At 41.1% G+C, this 20,466-nt stretch overlaps 2 long non-coding RNA genes across 2 annotated transcripts in view; one reads left to right on the top strand and one right to left on the bottom strand.

Annotated features, from left to right (window-relative positions):
* The window catches only part of LOC308636788, a 682,020-nt gene that overhangs the window by 178,880 nt on the left and 482,674 nt on the right, over positions 1-20,466 (bottom strand). The window lies entirely within an intron of this gene.
* On the top strand, positions 17,407-18,515 carry LOC308636316. The gene is made up of 3 exons (XR_014019394.1): positions 17,407-17,897; positions 18,135-18,277; positions 18,377-18,515. It is a non-coding gene; the product is annotated as an uncharacterized lncRNA (long non-coding RNA).

The raw sequence follows: 20,466 nt of genomic DNA, 5'->3' as shown, positions 1-20,466 counted from the left end.
CCTTAGCTCTATTTTTCTAGAATAATCATCAAGTATATGTGGGAGCTTTTTATTCTATCATATATAGAAAGATAGATATATCTATATATGATATTCATATATGATAGATATAAAAATCATAGATATAGAGATAGATATATATCATACATAGGCATCTTTATAAAGATATATTATACATATAATTTATATAGATAGATATAGTATCTCTCTCCAAACTGAAACTCTCATTAATACTTAAAGGCTGATTTTTCTTATTTTAAATATATCCAATATTTTTCTTCTGTCTAGTTATTCTTTCTTTACTTCTGTCTCCATTTCATAAACTTTTCCTCTCTTTTTAAAATGGATGTTTTTCAATTATCTTTTAAAGCATCTTGTGTGTGCATACTTTAAATCTATTGTCAGACTCATCCTCTTTTTTCTACCTGAAATAAATTCATCTTCCAATACTTGATTTAGTTGATGATCTTTCTGAGAGGGGATTCCATAGTTTCTTTAATTTTAGCTGGTGGATTCATTCTTAGTGGGAGACTTTTGTTTTTTTCTCTTTTTTCCCCATGGAGTCCCCTCTCCAGGGCTGGCATTTTGTCAGCACCTCCCTGTCCCCTCCCCCTCTTGGCTGACTCCAGACCATCAGTTGAGAACAGAGTCCTACAGGGATTGTTCAGACCTCTCCTCCTTAGATACTGAGGCTGTCACAAATCCAGTCACCTAGGCAGCATGCATCTAGTTTCTGCTCCTGTCCTGGAGGTGAATGTTCTCCACCCCCAGATCCTCTGGGAGATTTCTTTGAAGCCACAACTTCAGGCAGCAAGTGCTGAACTATTCTCCCCTTTCCACATAAAAAGAAACCACATCCTTATCCTCAGGCTTCAGTGAGTTTCTCTTGGTATTTTGTGCAGAGCCCCTATTGATTTATCTTCAGAAATCAAAACCCTTAATTATTCCTACTCCCAGACCAAAGTGTAGCAGTTTGCAGTCTTCATTTTTACTCACTATTTTTGCATTTCTCTCTCTATTTCTGGTTTTATGTATGTTTAGCTCATCTTTTGAATCCATGGATGTGTTTTTGAATTGTATGTTTTCATATGTTATAGCTGTACATCAGAAATAGAAGTGCAGTTAAATTTAAGTTATATCACTTTGATAAAAAATCAAAACTAGAGCTATATGTCTTCATGACTCTATGACTTCATGGTTCAGATCATTTCAAACTGGAAGACAAATTTGCCTATCAAAACTAGGGTTCTATCAAATTGCACAAGTCTATGCAAACCTGTACTGTCTATTGCATAGATCTACACACATACACATGTATAAACATGTAGGAAATTTAAAATGGCCTGTAATGATTGTGTTGTATGCATGTCAATTCCTTCTTTTGATATTTACAACAGTTATTTATATATGTTATCAGTGGGGAAAACTGGATAAGGGCTTACCAGGACTAAATGTACTATTTTTGCAACTTCAATAAGACTGTGATTATTTCATTATAAAAACTTTATGAAAGAAAATTGAGGTTATAAAGTCATATGAATAGCACAATCAGTTATCATTTTTCATGTAAGAATTAGATAGTTCTGGAAAGGAACCCATGTTACATGCCATCAAGTCATGCAGTCCTGTACACCATGCAGGGAAAGTATTAATTAAATTGTACTTTATCTTCTTTCCTAATGATTATGTTCTTATGCCAACTTTTCTTTCCAAGTAAGACTTTCCAAGTCCCATTTGTGGGGGGAGCACATCATGAAGACCTGAGAAGTTAAAGATAAATAAGGCAGTGTTCTGTCTACAAGGGAATTCTGATCTATTGGAAAAAGAAATACATGTAAGCAACTACAGGTAACCTGATAATTCTATGAATTAAGAGATATAGTGAGAAATCTCAGGAATCAGTGACACTACCCTCCAAATAAACATGAGAGCTAGATCTTAAAAGGGTAAGTAGGGATTTTTTTCAGAATATGAAAAATTTTATGGGATAAATAGCCTGATGTACTCAACAAATACATGATAAAATTAAAAATGGAATCGCATAAAGCTTTACAGATTAAAGGATACTTCAACATATTAAAAATGTTATGTGTAATCCTCATTTAAATAACACGACTACAGAAAGATATTTAGGGGATAATCAAAGAAATCTGAAAACAGACTGGATAGGCTCGTAAGGAATCACAGCTAATAATGATTTAATAATAAAGATATGCATAAAGATATAATAGTGTTAATAAAAATGATAGTTAGGAAATTATTGCTAATTTCCTTAGGTACAGTAGTGGTATTGTTGTTTTCTAAAAAATAAAAAAAAAAAATTCTTTAAGTCAGATGCACAAATAAAATGGTATGATAATTAACTTGGGGGGGAGAGATGACATATGACTGACAAAAAGTTACTAAGTGTTGAAGTTGGTTGATGGGAGAATAGGAATTTATTAACACTATTCTTCCTATGCTAATTCTATGTTTGGTATTTCCATAGTAAAAAGCGGGACATCTTCCCCAATCATGGACACTTTACACAACAGCTTCAGATTATCTAGCACCTAATCTTCATTTTCATTTATTCTGAATTGCAGACAGCACGGATTAATTTCTTCAGTCTCAGTAGTAATATTTCTTTCTTCTGGGTCATAGTCTCTATTCCATTTAGGAATAATTTCTTTCTTCTGGGTCATAGTCTCTATTCCATTTAGGAATAATTTCTTTCTTCTGGTTCATAGTCTCTATTCCATTTAGGAACCAACCACTGCATAAGCTATTTGTGTTCTCTTCATAAATTAGATAAAGTCAGATTTTTTTCACTAAAATTACTGAGCAAAAGATTATTTTGCTTCCTTTTCTATTAAGAATTATGATCGATTTTTATCAGCTCTAAAATTGTAAGCACACATTACAATCTTGAGAATTCGCTGGTAGGATTTAAAAACTTTCAACCCAAAGGATTGCACAAAAGTTCTTAAAAATTTCAATTAGTCTCTGTCATCCCATTTTATGAAAAAAAAATTAAAATATAAAATATAAAAAGTTTAGGATAGGACTGTTGGATGAAGAAAGAAAAGGAAAGACAATCCAGGCAGTGAAACCAGTATTGATTTAAAGGCAAAATGAATTTTTGTTAGGGACATACTGAAATACTGGCTTGATCCAAGGGTCAACTAACTGGCAAACAAGACGGAGGGAAAAGAGAAGATATGAAATTGAAAGATTGCTAGGAATCACATGACCAAAATTATTACCCAACCAATTTTTTCTTACAAATCTGTTTAATCCTAGAGGTGAAAAAAAAAAGTGGAATTTTGCAATGGGGGAATAAGAATTGTAATTGCTTTGCATGTATCTCAAGTAACAGTGAAGAGTGTGGAACAGAGAGGGAAGATCATGCATCAGTGATATCAGAGAGGAAGGAGTCTTTTTATAGTCCAGATAAGAGACAATGAAGGCTTGCTACCACAGCATTGGGAGTGGAAGAAAATGCTTTTTCTGAGACACATTGAGGTTTATAGGTTCAGTTTGAAAAGAGGGAGGAAGAGGATCAACTCACAGTCCTAGGTCATCAAGAACAAGAATATGTTCTGAAAAATGAGTTGTCAGACAATGTCGTACTTACACAAACCCAAATGGTATATCCTCCAACACAGCCAGGCCATATGGTACAGCTTATGGCTCCTACACTACAAAGTTGAGCAGGTTGTTCCTGTACTGAATAGTAACACAATGGCATATATTTGAGTATCTAAGCAGAGAAAAGATACAGTAAAAATGCTAAGTGATAGGAATTTTTCAGCTTCATTATGATCTTATGAGACCATCATGGTATATGTTGTCCCTCATGGACCAAAACATTATTATGCAGCATGTGACTATAGTTGATAGTAACATCATTAATCACATTTGAGAATTCAAAACTTAAGAGCAAATTTGGAAAAGGTGGCCAAAATGAGTACAGTATTTGATATGTTCACCCGGAAGGTCTCCAGGACAACCTGGCAGAGCTTACCACAACAATTTAGGACCAGAGGTTAGTTGACCTTTCTTGAAGCAAAAGCAATTGCCCAAGGAGAATATGTAAAGCAAGATAGGAAGACCAAAGGATTAGGGGAAGAAATCCTCTTTATTTAAATTCCATAAAGTAGTTAGTTGGACGGATCTTGTGCTTTTTTTCATTTAGAAGTTGATATTAACATTGAGTAATTACTGATGATTTTTTAAAAATGTCTTCTAGTCACTAACTCATGACTTCTTCATATATTTTATATTTGTCTTTCTAAATGAAGGTGAAGAAAATACCAGACAAATAAAAAATATTCTAGAAAGTGTGGGGATAGATCTCACAGAGAAGGAATGCACAGAGTTGGTGAAAAATCTACCTGTTGATGGTAAGCATTTCAAATAGCAGTATAGCCTTCAAAGTTTAGACCATATTTTTATTTATGGTAACTTTATTGACTCTCGTTTTGATAGCCATGGAAACAAATTACCCAAATAAGCCTTATGAAGCAGTCCTATCTGTGCCATGAAACTATTTTCACTTTTAAAAATCAAAATAACGCTTCCACTGATATGTGGAAGCAGATCCACAATAAATGTGCAGAGGGAGGTATAGAAGTTCAGAGGATTAGACAAAGGAGAATGAAGGGAAGGGAGGGGTGATATTAAAAGGAAAGTCAGTGGAATGAATCTGACATAACTTTCCTATGAAGATATAGGGTATTCACCACAGTGAATTCCACCATGTGTACATCCACAAGACTGGGATCCTGATTAGAATAAGATATAGTTCATGCATGTATAATTTTGTCAAAATAAACTCTCCTTTATGTATAACTAAAAAGAACTGATAAAAAGGAAAAAAATGTTTCCACATTAAAAAAATAAAATGAGACAAGGTAATAAAAAGGAATAGCATTGACTTGAATTTTCCCTCCTCAAGTGAATCACACTGCTTAGAATAAAAAGTTATTTTAGAAAATATTTCCAGTGGATTGCTCTTTAAAATTCTATATTATGGGGCTGGGGTTGTGGCTCAGTGGTAGAGCACTTGCCTACCATGTGTGAGGCACTGGGTTTGATCCTCAGCACCACATAAAAATAAATAAAACAAAGGTATTGTGTCCATCCATAACTAAAAATAATTTTAAAAATATTTTAAATAATGAGTATGCCTTGCTTCCTAACATAGTAATCAATTCTCATTTAGTTCAATATTTGGATCATTATTTCCTATAGCTTTTGTTGTTATTGAGAAGAAAGCTATATACTTTCTTTCCCCGTGTCATTAACATTTTCCATCTCTCTAATAATTTCTCTATTACTAGTTTTTAAGCTTTACTGAGATAATAAACTGCACTTATGAATGTACACAATTTAATGAGTTGGATACCATTACCATAGTCAAGGAGCTAACAATATCCATCACTTCCAAAAATGTCTTTGTTTTCTTTAATGTATTGTGTGTGTGTGTGTGTGAAAAATACTTAACATGAGATATATATTCTTAATGTATGTTGAAATGCACAGTACCTTATTATTAACTATAGGTATTATGTTGTACAGATTTCTAGAACTTATTCATCTTGTATATCCAAAATTTTATACCCATTGAGTAATAATTCCCTATTTCCCCCTCCGTCAGGCCTTGGCAACAACTATTCTGTTTTCTGTTTCTATGAGTTAAACTGTTTTAGGCATCTTATATTAAGTGGAATCATTTAATATTTGTCTGTGTGTGACTTTTCACTTAGCATAACTTCTTCAAGGTTTGTCTATGTTGTAGAATGTGACAAGATATCCTTCTTTTTAAAGGGTCAGTAATATTTTATTGTGTAGATATACCACATTTCTTTATTCATTCATTTGTTGCTATATATTTGCATTGTTTCTATCCCTTGGCTATTGTGAATAATGCTGCAGTGAACATAGAGATAAAGATATTTCTTCTAGATCTTAACTTCAGCTCTTTTATATATATCAAAGACTGAGACTGCTGGGCCATATGGTAGTTGTCTTTTTGTATTTTTGAGGAATTTTTGTATTGTTTTTGAAGTGGCATTTCTGCAAACTATATATATCATTTGGAATCCATTTCATTCTTCTACCTCAAAATATTATTTTCACAAGCTCCTTGCTGCTGCTTCTATTTCAGGCTGAGAATTACCAGTTAGGCTACACAATTGCCATCTTGGGATTTTGGGGTTTTTTTGTTTGTTTGATATTTCTATGTTAAATATACCATTTTTATAGTCTTTATCTACCTGTTTCTTTTTTCTTTTTTACTCATTTTGATAGAGTATATATTTAAATAACTTATTTTAAAAGTATATGTGGGTAATAAGTTTTGTTTCATTAGAGCATTACAGTTTTACACAGCATTTGGATTCATTTTGACAAAATCATAAATGCAAGAAATTTTATTTCAATTCTCATTCCTCATCTCCTTTTTCTCTCCTCCTCTCTCTCCCTATTAACTTCCTTTCTTTTACATATGCATAAAGCTGAAATTCCCTTTAGTACCTTTATATATAAATACAATGTGATTTTTAAAAATTCATTCCATATTTGTTCTCTTCCTTCCTTCCTACATCACTTTCATTCATCTTCTACTCCACTGATCTTCCTTTCTTTTTTTTATTGGTTCTTTTTAGTTATATGTGACAGTAGAATCCCTTTTGATATAATTATACAATGTTGAATATATCTTATTCTAATTAGGTCCTCAATCTTGTGGATGTACATGATGGTGGGATTCACTGTGATATATTCATATATCTCCACAGGAAATTTATGTCAGATTCATTCCACTCTCTTTCCTTTTCCTGTCACACTTCCCTTCCCATCATTCCCCTTTGTCTAATCTAATGTACTTCTATTCTTCCTTCCCCTCCTCCCTCATTGTGTGTTAGCTTCCATATATCAGACAAAACATTTGCCCTTTCATTTTTGGAGGATTGACTTATTTTACTCAGCATGGTAATCTCCTGATCCATCCATTTACCAGCAAATGTCATAAAGTCATTCTTTATGGCTATTAGTACATTTTGTATATATAAAGTATATATAAAGTGAAGAAAAGCAATTATCTAAGTGTGTACTATATCACTTCTTGTGGTAAATTTCTCATGCATGTCATACACAGACTCACACATACGAACAATAAATGCAGAAGCAATGACAGTGGTCAGTTTTGCCAGCTGAGACTATGAGAAATTTGGAATTTATTTCTTTTTGCTTATCTGTATATTCTATTCTCTCTCTCTCTCTCTCTTTTTTTGGTACTGAGAGTTGAATCCAGTGGTACTTAACCACTGAGCCACATCTCCAGTCCTTTTTTTATGTTTTGAGACAGGCTCTAAGTTACTTAGGGCCTCTCTAAGTTGCTGAGGCTGGCCTCCACTTTGTAATCCTCCTGTCTTAGCCTCCGAAGCCACTGGGGTTACAGGCATGCGTCCCTTGCAGTGCTATCCTATTATTTATATTTTTGTAATTTTGAGATGGGATCTCACGGTATTGCTCCAGCTGGTCCAACCTCAAGTGATCCTCCCGTTTCAGACTTCCGAGTAGCTGAGACTCCAGGTGGGTGCCACTGTGCTCATCTTATATTATTTTATAGCAAAGGAAAAAAGGCAGCTGTCACCAGCCACTTCACTGCCTCCTGGGAAAAGACGGTCTTGTCCCTGACTCATCATCCTAGGGATGCTTTCCACAGCGTCAAGTAGCTATTGGCCTCTGAGTCTGTGCCTGTCCTTGACAATGAAGCAGACCAACCCTGCTGACACTTCTTCCTGAGCTGAGGCTGTGCTTAGTTAGCTACAGAATGCGCGCTGGGGCTGCAGGAGCAGGTTCTGTGAACAGCTGTGCCCCTGGCTAGGCGGCAGCTCCTCCCTTGCTGCATTTGTTGGGAGTCCCATGGCCTCATCCTGCCCAAATCCAAGCCCCAGGACCTAGGACAGCAGGGATGGAGAGAGCGGCAGCTTCCCCTGTTGACCTCTGCCTTGAATCATACTTGGAGTCCCTGGAGGTATGTTCTCTGAGCTTCAGTGTCAGACTCTTGATTTGGGGGTAGGTTCATGGTTGTGTGAAATGAAAACATTTCCATTCCTCCCAACTTGCAGTCAAGTGTGGCCATGTGACTCAGTTCCAGCCAATAAAATGTAAGTAGAGTAGTTTGTATAATTCTGGAAATTGCCCTAGAGCAAGAAGAGTGTTCTTCTCCTTCTGCGACTCCTTCTTCAACCTGGAATATGTCACAGCAAGGCTGAGTTCCAGCAGCCACATTATACCGTGGAATAGAATCATGTCTGTGCATGGCCGAGCAACAAGATAGAGTGGCTAATGTTCTCTCTGTTGTTTCCTTTGGTAGCCTGTTGGCTCGAGATTGACTCTTGGGATGAAGAAAGAGATGAGCATTAGCCTGTTTAAGTCAGTGATAACTGGGATTTTCCATTCCTTTCAACCCAGCTCAATTCTAACTAACACACAGGGCTTCTGACTTGATCCTTGGACCTGAGTCCTGCAGTGGTCACCTACCCAGTGTGAGGCTAAGGGGCCTGGCTTCCTCCATTCCGACACTAGGGTCTGAGCCTGCCCCAGCTCAGTGTAGACCTTGCCACCTTCTGGTGTCCTTCACCCCGCTGCCTGTCACCTTGCAGGACTTTGTGTTATTGGGCTTGCCCCTTGCCAGGGTGGAGCACAGGCCTGGATCTTGTTCCTGGAGTCCCTGCCCTTCCTACTCATCCCTATACCCTTGGCTCCTATCCTGGCTCTGGCAGGTTGGCTGATCTTTGGACATCCAGAGCAGGGTTCGTGCCTGTGGTATCTTCCCTAGCTCGTGGTGTGGGAGCAGCCTGTTCCTGACGTCCAGAAACATTGACGTCATCATTAATTACTCATTCCAACATGTATTCATCAAGTGTCTATTGTAGTCATTGGGGACACACAGGAAATAAGAATGGGATGAACGGTAGGCCTGGTGCAGAACTTCCAGCACAAGCTGTAGGACAAGAGTGTCAGGCACAGCCACCAAATATGGGAGCTGTTCACGGGGAATTGGGGGGAGTTTCCTTTAAGGATGTGCCCATGATCCTTTTGTGATGTCACCAAAGGAAGCCACTAGCCATATGCCTTCTGGAGAACACACCTACCCTGAACGAGTGTTGCCAAAATTAAAATCTTCATCTGATCAGGCCTCTAGATGCAACTAACAATTGCCAAGCAATGCAAAAGACAGAAATATGTGAAGCCACACGTTTGCAATCCTCAAAATCCAGATGGCAGATAATCAACAAGATACGTGACGTGGCTACTTCAATAATACATTGTAGGTGGCACTTACCTGTAATCCCAGCATCTCCAGAGGCTAAGGCAGGAGGATCCTCAGCAATGGCAAGGTACTTAGCAGCTTAGTGAGACGCTGTCTCTAAATAAAATGCAAAATAGGGCTGGGGATGTGGCTCAGTGATTGAGTGCTCCTGAATTGAATCCCCAGTACCCCAAAATAACTAAATAAATAACACATTGTAAGGAAAAAGAGAAAGATGAAAGAGAAATTTGTGGATTAAAAGAGTTTTAAGGTACAATCAACCAATCATAATGTGTGCTTCTTATTTGGATCTTCATTTAATCAATCTGTAAAAAAAAAATGCTCTTTGGCAAAAAAAAAAAAAAACAAAAACAAAAAATAAAACCCACTGACTGAATATGTGATAAAGTTGCCCACGGTGGGGGCCTTTGCCAACTCCCTTCCTTGCCCAGGCCTTGGTCTTCCCATCTATGAAAGGAAGAAAGGGTCTGTGAGGATGTCTTTTCATTCTGGCCTCCTTTTTACTTTGTCTTCCCACTTGAGCCCAGGAGCCTTAATTTGGTAGCTGTAACAACCCAATCAGTGTCTACTGGGAATAAAATGGCCCAGAGAGGGCATGGTGGGCACCAGCCCAGGGCCCTTGGCTTTGGCAGAATCCAGACTAGGAGGGGACACTTTCCTGAAGCACTTGGCCTGGAGCATCAAACTGCATGATCTCAGGGGGACTGTTCCAAAGTTGAGGAAGGAAGGAGAGAATCGGCTGGAGGACTCATCCACCCATGGACTATGGGCCAGTTAACAGCTCACCAGGATGCTCAAATTTGTTCTGATACCCAAGGGGCATTCCCTGGGCCTGCATCCTAGCCTGGTCTGGTCTGGTCTGGTCTGCTTTTCATAAATTCCTTTTTAAAAAAAAAAAAAATTTAAGAGAGAGATGAGAGAGAGAATTTTTTAATATTTATTTATTTTAATTCTCGGCGGACACAACATCTTTGTTTGTATGTGGTGCTGAGGATCGAACCCGGGCCACACGCATGCCAGGCAAGCGCGCTACCGCTTGAGCCACATCCCCAGCCCTCACAAATTCCTGTGAGCACAAATGAACAATATCACTACATAGCTGCATGTCACCTGTCCCTTAACTCCTTGTTGCTGGCCTTGGCCCACCTGCCTTTCAATTATTATCACTGTAAAAGTATCAACCTTAGCATGGAACCTCACACATTGTAAATGTTCAACACAAACAGGGGCAAGAGGGTGGAAAGGGGAACCTCCTTCCAGGACCATCACAGGCTCTTAACCTTCTCTTGAAGCATTACAGGCTTTATCTTCAGAAGGCTAAACTAGAACCTCCACCATCTGCGACCAACACCAACCAGTTTAACACATGAACCAAAGAACTGAGAAGGACCATTCCATTTAAGTGTGTACTATATTGTAGTAGCTAAGTTGACAAATCAGTGTAAAACCTGGATTCAAATTCTCCTGAAGCCTCCTACTAGCTCTATTTGAGTGAGTTACTTAACCTCCGTGCAGCTTATTTGACAAGAGCACTGTGAAGGTAAAATGACTCCCTGTGTCCAGCACTGGTGTCCAGTGTTAGCAAGTGCTTTCATTGGAAGGCTTCCATTGCCGATCTGCCATCATCTCCCCTGCCCCCACTAAATTTTCTCTCCTTTCTCCTTCCCTTTTAAAAATGAATTTTAGGTTGCAGCATCTGATCCTGGAAATTGCCCTGCTTCACAATCGTGGGTTTCAGGTCAACTGAGGAGTGTTGCCAAAGGCACCTGGAGAATCACAACCCCCTGGTGCCATCTCCAACTGCTCCCTGCCGGCCCTGTGGGTAACAGACCCAGGGCTATGACGGCTACCCCACTGGAGCACAGGGAGGTCTCCTGGTGCTGAGGGATTAATATGGTGGAATCAGGACCAAAGAGACGATGGTTCAAATTCCAGCTCTACTAGGAGTAAAGGGGATGTTTAACCACCACCTCCAAAGTTAGGGAGCCCAGAGGAACGAATTTTAAAATTTGAAGCCCTGCAGCCCCTGCTTCCTGTACAAGGACCACTTCTGCCCTCTAGCAGTCTCTCAGTGAATTGCACAGCAGATATCAATCCAAAGATAGGGCACGGGGAGGAGCTTGTTCCCACTTCTCAATCTACCTGATGCTGGGTTCTCAACTCTGCCCAACCCTTAACTTCCTTTTCACAAGATTCATTTTGTGTAACAATACTAATTTTTAAATATTTTAAGTACCTTTTCTGAGGTGTTGATACACAGTAAACTGCATAACTTACAGAGTACAATTTGATAACTTGGGACAGATAGACATGCCTGGAATTATTATCAAAATCAAGATAGTGAACATATCCATTTCTTTCCAAGTTTCCTTTTGCTCCTTGATGACCCCCTCCTTTCCCTTCCTACTTCCCCAATTCCCAAGTACCTACAGCTCTGCTCTCTGTCATTATAGATCAGTTTACACGTTCTAGTTTTGTTCAAATGGAATCATATAGATTGTGTTAGCTTTTTCTGACAAGAACAAGTACCTGAGACATGAATGAAATATCATTTTCTAATAGTGCTGAGATTATCATTTATGCATGTTTTTGTGCTCCTATTCATGATTTGAAGGTACTAAAAAAATTAGTATAGTTTTGCCTCAGTTGTAAACGTAAGCTGAGGAAAACTTTGTAACATTAAATAAATTACACATTATTCTTCTTTTTCCCTTTCCCTTTTTGGTACTGAGGATTGAACCCAGAGGTGCTTTCCCACTGAGCTACATCACCAGCTTTTTTTCATTTTTTGAGATAGGGTCTCACTAAGTTGTTGAGGCTGGTCTCGAACTCGTGATCCTCCTGCCTCAGCCTTCCGAGTTGCTGCGATTACAGGCATGCCTGCTGTGCCCAGCTTATGGAATAGTTTTAATATTGATGAATTACATATATCTTCATTTTATTGCTTATCCCAACACAGTCAGCTCATAAAAGAGCACTCAGACATGTGCAATAAAAACTAAATCCATGCTGGGGGGTATAGCTCAGTGGCAGAGCACTTTCCTAGCACATGTGAAGCACTAGGTTCGATCCTCAGCACTGCATAAAAATAAATAAAATGAAGTTATTAAAAAAACCTAAATCCAGTCATCTGACATTTTGCTAACTATGTCATTTGCAAACAGCTTGATACACAATAACAATTTGTATCCTTTTAAAGATCCCTTCAGAATCCATCAGGGTATGAACATTGAATATATTTTATTTATTGGTCCCTTAGTGTGATGTATAACTTGTAAATATTTAGACAGATGGCCTGGGGCCTGCATTTGTCCTTTTACCCCAGGCTGCACATCCAGAATTGATCTTTGTGTGCCAGCTTGGATTTTCCACTTCTCTGAAGGTATAGGACTCCACCCAGGGCTCATGTATGTCACAGATGCTGGGCCTTGGGGTGGGGTGGGGCCCTCTGGTCCCTCTTCAAGTGCTGACATCATCACTCCCAAGATTTTAAGCTGCAGAGAGGCCTGACAGCAGATAGCCGGGGCCATATGAGTTGTCCCTCTTGATAGGGGATCTAATTTTACAAGGATAAATTTATCTGGGTCATCTGAGGCACCTGCAGAATTCTGACCATAAACAGTACCTCATAAAATGATACCCATCTTCCCCAGGGTTCTGCCTCCGCCTTGCTTCCCCTGACTTCCTACCCCAGGATAAAGGGGCTGCTGCCCTGCTGAGAAGGGAAGTGAGTGTTACAGTCTAGGGGTGCTGAGTCCATTGTCTCCACTCAGCAAAGAACTGAAGAACAGGACACAGAGATAGCAAGCGAGCAGCAGGTTTATTGCAAAAGTGACCATAAGGGACTTCTCCAGAGAAGGGGTCCCGGAACTAGGAGTCTGGTGGGGAAGTTTTGGCCTATTCTTTTTATGGTCTCTGGAATTTCCTCCTTTCCATATCCCTTCCATGATCATACTCTCCTCACTATTACTGATTGGTGCCGTCTCTGTCCACGCATCTATTTTTTTTTTTTGATCCCCCCGCTTAGGGACACAAGTACAGAAATATCTGTCTGCTTGGGTCCCCAGCTTGTGTCCACAAGCAGTTAGTTGACCAGGAAGTTTTTATTTTATTTATTTATTTTTGGTACTGGGGATTGAACCCAGGGTGCTTAAACACCAAGCCACATCCCCAGCCCTTTTTTATATTTTATTTAAAGACAGTGTCTCCCCAAGTTGCTAAGTGCCTCACTAATCTGCTGAGGTCCTTTTGCCTTTTGCCCCAGACTGCACAACAGAAGTGATCTTTTTGGCTTTGAACTCGCCGTCCTCCTACCTGAGCCTCCCGAGTTGCTGGGATCACAGGCATGCCGGAAGTTGACCTCATTAGAAGACCCTCTCCATGCTCTTTTGTTTTGGCCCTGACCCTGACTTCCTCACTCACCATCTTGCCCTGGCTGCCTTTGCCCTTCCCCCTATGGGGAGCACTAGGAAGATGGCCACTGAGAAGCCCACGTTACTCTACATAAATCCTAACATTCTGTCTCTGAGGTTGAGTGGCCATTAGTGACAAAACTCTCTCAGCTTGGGCTGGGGATGTGGCTCAAGCGGTAGTGCGCTCGCCTGGCATGCGTGCGGCCCGGGTTCAATCATCAGCACCACATGCAAACAAAGATGTTGTGTCCGCCAAATAAATAAATTTTAAAAAAAAAAAAACTCAGCTTTTCTTTCTTTCTTTCTATTTTTTTTTTTTTTTTTTTGCTACAGTTGGAGAAAATTCCTTCCTTGGTAACTGACACTGAGAGATGTTGTGACCTTCATGGAGAGGTGATATATTGTTAGTTCACCATCTCATAGATGGTTAACCTGATAACCGGCTGTAATAGGCAGGTCTCCTTTGGTGGCATGTGACAGAAACCCAATTCAAACTTGTTTATGAAAAAAAAAAGATATTTATTGAATCTCAGAGCTGCAGAAAAGGAAGAGTGTGTTTGAATTCTAGAAAGGATGAGTCTGGCCCAGATGCTATTGTCTCTTCATGGAGGCTTAGCCTCTGATGTAGGCTGTATCCACAGGAATTAAAACTACCAGCCTGGGCTGGGGATGTGGCTCAAGCGGCCCGGGTTCGATCCTCAGCACCACATACCAACAAAGATGTTGTGTCCGCCGAGAACTAAAAAATAAATATTAAAATTCTCTCTTTCTCCCTCTCTCATAAATAAATAAATAAATAAATAAATAAATAAATAAATAAATAAATCTACCAGCCTCTATCCCTGCAGAGAAGCTGAGCTGCACGTAGTTTCAATTCAAAATATGTGGATTCACAGACCATTTTTTTCACCCCAAGGAGGCAGGATCCTATGACTGGTAGCTCCCACCAAAAACACCTGTGGGGAAAGGGGTTTCCCCCGTGTGGTCCTATTCCCAGAAAGGATGGGAAGCAGAAGGATGGAGCCCTGTGGGGCCCAGCAGGCTCCCACACACTTGTCACCTCTCCTCCCAGGCCCATCTGCCATTTCCGCCTGAAGCTTGGTCTGTTTGCGTGTCTCGATCCAGCGTATTTCCAGCGTATTTCAATTATGATGTCACAGAACCCGAGTTCCAGAAGGCTGGAGTTGCCAGCGCTCCTGACTTCTTTAGAACAAGGAGGGGCATTAGCCAGGGGGGGCTCGAGTGTGCTTGGTGAGGAAGAGGTTCCTGCTCCAAACCGCCTTGTTCTCTAGATTTCACAGAAAGCCCTGGGCAGAGACTGGGACCCGAGGTCAGAGAGGGGCGGGAAAGAGGTAAGCTTCAGAAGGGGTGGGTGGGAACCCGCGTTCTAGGGCCACTGTCTTCTCTGAGAGAACCCAGAGGGAACTTCATGGGTAGACCTGGAGGCCCCTTCTTCCCAGGCTCAAAGACTGGGTTCTCTGAGGGAAGCCTCTGAGTCAGGGTGGGGAGGGTGGAGAGGGACATTCTTAAACTAAGCGACGATTTGTTATTTGCCTGAAATTCTAATTTAACTGGACATTGTGTAATTTTATTGGCTAAATTGGCAACTCTGGGGTGAGGGCTGTGAGAGAAGTAAAAGAATTGTCTCCAGGCTCGGGCGAATCCAGTTCGTCATCAAGCTTCCTGCCTCTCAAACTCAGCACCTGCTGATAATTCTTGCTCAAACCAATCTATGATGGCTACAAAATGTTAATGGGTACAGGGCTTCATTTTGGGTTGATAAAGATGTCCTGAAATTGATTGTGATAATAGTTTCATATGTCTGGAATTGAATTGTATACTTTTGATAAATTATCTATTGAATTGTACACTTTCAATAAATTAATTATCCATTGTGCCTTATAGCTCAATGAAGCTGATATAAAAACACTGTTCAAGGTTTGGCCAGCCGATGGCCCTTTGAGCTAACCCTTAGGTCTATCTGACATGCCTCAATCCATATTTTGAGCACTTCCTTACTTGTTCAGTTCAAGACATTCCAGAATTATCTCATACCCTTTCCTGCTCTAGCTTAGGAATTGCCATACTCCTAGGAATCCTGGGTTCATTTTGTGGGAAATGTGAAACCAAGACCTGGGCATTTATTATTTTATTTAATCATCATGTCTTCCCTATTAAGTAAGTATTAACATATCTTCATTTTATAAGTGAAATTAACTGTATTGCCAAAGTCACACAGCAACCCAGCCTTTGAAAGCAGGTGGTGTGAATCCAAAGCCCTTTCACCAGTGTGAGTCTGGTTATTTGAACAACCATATCACTCTGACTTGCTTTAAGTTACCACATTGGAGTGGAAACAAAAGGGTCGAACCTTCAACCAGCCCACCCCACATAAGGCAGAGTATGTGTCTAAGGGTGAAGGGTGGGGGAGGAACTCACCATCCAGTGTCCTAACTCTTTTCTTTTTATGGACCTAATATCTTTATTTTTTAATGTGCTGCTAAGAATTGAACCCAGTGCCTCACACATGCTAGGCAAGCGCTCTACCCCAGCCCCAGTGTCCTACCTAACTCTTATTCTGAAAGGACATGCTCAAATAGACATGCACTAATGCCAGTGAAATAGTTTTCATCAATCTCCTTCCTGGCCGCAGGACCCAAATGTGGTTGGTACCTAAGTGTCCAGTACAGGACGACCTACAAAGGAAATCAGATTGGCCATGGTTTTTAACTGTCAAAGCTGAGAAATGGGTACATGGAGGATTATTAGAGTCTCTTTTTGTAAATCTTTAAATTAAAATATATTTATAAAACAATAGATGAAAGGAAAGAGACTGGGAATAGAGAGTGAGCAAGGAAATTTATTCTCTCCAGATTCTCCAGGTTCTAAAGTGAAAACCAGCAAGAAGTCTGTGAGACAAGACCTGTGGGCCCTACTGGGCACCCTTTCCCCTCTGAGGATGACCAGGGTGCTGCGCATCACTGTGGCCTGCTGCCTCCTTGTCATAAATCAGGCCACTCGCATGCATCGCTGTGAGTTGGCCAGGGTGCTGTACAAGAATGAATTGGATGGATATGAGGGTTATTCCTTGAATGACTGTAAGTGCCATGCTTTTTAGCCATCTTTCTTTCTCTCCCGTTCTTCTTTTCAAAGCCAGGAAGCTTTTCCCAGCATTTCACATTCATGCAAAAATTATTAATTGAACACCACTTATATATCAATAACTATTTCAGAGTCTAGGGATACAAACAAATCCGCTTCCCTACACACACACACACACACACACACACACACACACACACACTTTTACATCTGGTAGTGATAAATGCATGAAGAAGAATAAAGCAGTAGGGTGTGTGACAGGTGACACTGACTGTTCTGAATGGAGAACTTAAGGAAAGAATCTCTGAGGAAGTGACATTGAGCAGTGCTTAATGAAATGGAAAATCTGATCAACCAAATGCCAGAGGAAGAAAATTCCAGACACAGGAAATGGCTGGTGCAAAGGATTCATGTGTGGCAGGGACATCTCCCTTTTGGTCTGGAATTTGTGCAACTGTCTTGCAACACTTTCTCTTTTTACATTGCTTTGTGGTTTTTTAGGTACATATTATCATTCTTATACTAAAATTTCCTTGAAAGCAACATCTATAGTTGACCCAGTTACTTGATGTAATTCAACTTGTAGGATAAAGCAGCTAGGAAATAGAATCACCTTCTCCCTCAAGAACCAACCTGCTCCCCACCCCAAAATGATGATACATGTGAGCTTTAAGTCCAAAGAGGACTGATGTGAAAGGCTCTGGAGAGAGTAAAACACTTCAGCCCAGTATGGTTGTGTACTGTACAAGGTACTTAGCCAAGAGGGTAAGCAGAGTTGCTAATCCTGCCTATGCTCATGTGGCTCTTTGGGAATATACATAGAGAGTTCTGGTAGCCCAGCATGCAGGGAATTGTTTTTAGGACCCCAGGTCTAGCATGATTTTGCTCATTGTGCTTATGAACTAAGGTATAGGCTTTGTCCTAAAAAGACCAAAGGTGCACATTACAAAAAGACATGAAAAATGGCATCCATCACTAATTGTCTTGTGCATGTGTTTCCCCCCAGGAGCTGTTTCGGGTCTCTGTGTAGGAGAAGCTCAACGGAAAGTGAAAATCAGGTAAATCTGAAGAGGACCCAGTGCTGTGGCCAGGGAAGGCAGTGGGAAGCAGAATTAATGTTCCCCTTTCTGTTTTCTTTTTTTTTTTCTTTTTCTTAATATTTATTTTTTAGTTATCGGCGGACACAACATCTTTGTTTGTATGTGGTACTGAGAATCGAACCCGGGCCGCACGCATGCCAGGCGAGCGCGCTACCACTTGAGCCACATCCCCAGCCCCCCCTTTCTGTTTTCTAGGAGGGCTTTTTCTGGTTAAGGTGGCCACTTTGGCTTAGGGATATGTACAGACCTCTCAATGCCACACGTAAGAAAAACATGGCACAGAAGCTACATGACAAGGACTCCTCTGATGAGGATGAGATTTTCAATAAGGATGCTGGGTAAGTGACTGGGGGTGATATAAATTCTCAAATGAAGAGGTAAGGAAAGCTTAATTGCTCCTTTCAAGAGTAACAACCTTGGCTTTGTTCTTCTCCCAGGGATGAAGCCCCATCACAGACCTCTGCTCCTCCTGAGGATGGTGAAGAGGGCGGAGAGTAAATCTGTCTTGCCTCAAGCGACTGGCAAATTTTATTTTCTAATATTGGCTTCTCATCAGTGCTTGTAAAATACTTATTTTTCTCAATCCTAGCCATGTGGTAAAAAGTAACATGTAAGTAGTTAAATATGTGTGTATAAACAACAAGGGCATAGGGGGATCCAACATGGCCGCTGAGGAGGAAACAGCGATTCTAATGTCTCCACTTTAATGAGACCAAAAAGACCCTTTGGAACAGCGGCAGTCTACATATAGAGGGACTTCTAGCAAAATTCCGTGAAGAGAGGCCCTGCCGGGAATTGGTAGGTCAATTAGAAGTGTCAGTTTGTGGCCGCCGGGACTCGGGGCTCAGGGACTGCTGTCGCCTCACCGGCCCCGGGCGCCGCTGGGGCCGGGGAGTTAACTGACAGTTTGCTTCCATTCTTGGGCAGGGATTCACCTGGAGAGCCGCCCCCAGAGGTAGATCAGTTTGCTGTTCCACGTCAGGATCTGCATCAAGACAAACTAATTTGGCAAGAGAGGCTCCCAGAATTGGTTTCAATGCTAGATGGGGATCAGAATCAGGTCCTAGCTCTACCTTCTCGACTCAAAAGTAAGATTCATACTGTCAATCTAGATCAGTCTACAGATCACCAGTCATTTGAAGTACTTGTTCCACCTCTAGATAGCCAGAGTTGAAAAGCAGCAAAGTTTATTGTTTCACCACTGAATCTGAAGAAGGATGTAGCTCAGCATCCGAGATTTGCTAAAGAAGTTGGTGGAACTCCAAAGCAATTTGCAAAACTTCAGCTTCAAAAAAACTTGGATGATTATGTATATCCAAGTACAGATGTAGCTTATTCTGGCAACCTACCTCCGGAATCCCAGGAGAACTCAGATGAGTCTCCAGAAACTCCTGACCAGGTTGAACCTTCTCTGGAGGCCCAAGAGACTCCTGAGGAGCTCCAGTCCTCTTCGTCCCAGCAAGAAGTTCCTGAGGACCAGGAGGCTCTAGGAGGTGAAGCATCAATGCATCATAAACTTTCATCTCTAAGAAGTGACACTCAGCCAGTTGTCACAAGTAAACCTGCAGATCTGGTTACCGTAACTCCGCAGGCAGATAAAGATATTCACCTTCCTTCAGGCCAGGAGCAGGCCCCAACCCAGCCTTCAGAGGGTCTTGAAGTAGTAGAACCTTCATCAACCCAACAAGAGGCTCCAGCTCAGACTTCAGAGCTCTCTGAACCCTCTTTATCTGAGCAAGAGACTCCAGTTCAAGCTCCCAAGTCCCCTATGGAGAATATAGCTGAAACTCTACCAACTCTACCTGTATGTAGTTCCATCTCTAGGTCAGGATCAAGTTCATTATTATAACTTGCCCAGTGTTACAGGTAGGCCTGCAGACGTGGAAATTACCATAACTTCGGAACCTACCAAGGAGGCCGAATCTTCTCTAGCCCAGCAGGAGGCCCCAATTCAGCCAGAGGCCTCTGTTCAGGAGGCCCCAGTTCAGGAGGCCCCAGTTCAGGAGGCCCCAGTTCAGGAGGCCCCAGTTCAGGAAGCCCCAGTTCAGGAGGCTCCAGTTCAGGAGGCCCCAGTTCAGGAGGCCCCAGTTCAGCCTCCAGAGTATGCTGAGGAGGTAGAACCTTCTCTAACCCAGCAAGAGACCCCAGCCCAGCCTCCGGGCCCTCCTGTGGAGACTGAACCTTCTCTCAGTGAGCAAGAGACCCCAACTCAGCCTTCTGAGTCTCCTGGGGAGGACCAGTCTTCTGAAAGCCAGCTGGAAGTACCAGTGCAACCTCTAGACTTGCCCAGTGTGACTGCAGATGTACTAATTACTATAACACCTGAACCCACTACAGAGGTGGGAACTTCTGTGATCAATGGTGAGGCTATAGTTCCTCCCTCAATTCCAACTCATGAGTTAGGACCTTCTGCATCCCAGCCTGAAGCCCCAACTGTGCCTCCAGAGCTCCCTAACGATGTAGGTCAACCTCCAGAAGGTGAGGATGTGACAGGTTCTTCTCTAGGTTCTGATCAAGCTGAGTCTCC

This window comes from Spermophilus citellus (assembly GCF_964194105.1).
Source record: "Spermophilus citellus genome assembly, chromosome: 17".
Classification (NCBI taxonomy): Eukaryota; Metazoa; Chordata; class Mammalia; order Rodentia; family Sciuridae; genus Spermophilus; species Spermophilus citellus.
Note: the sequence above shows the minus strand (reverse complement) of the source record. Positions and strands in the feature narration are given on the sequence as shown.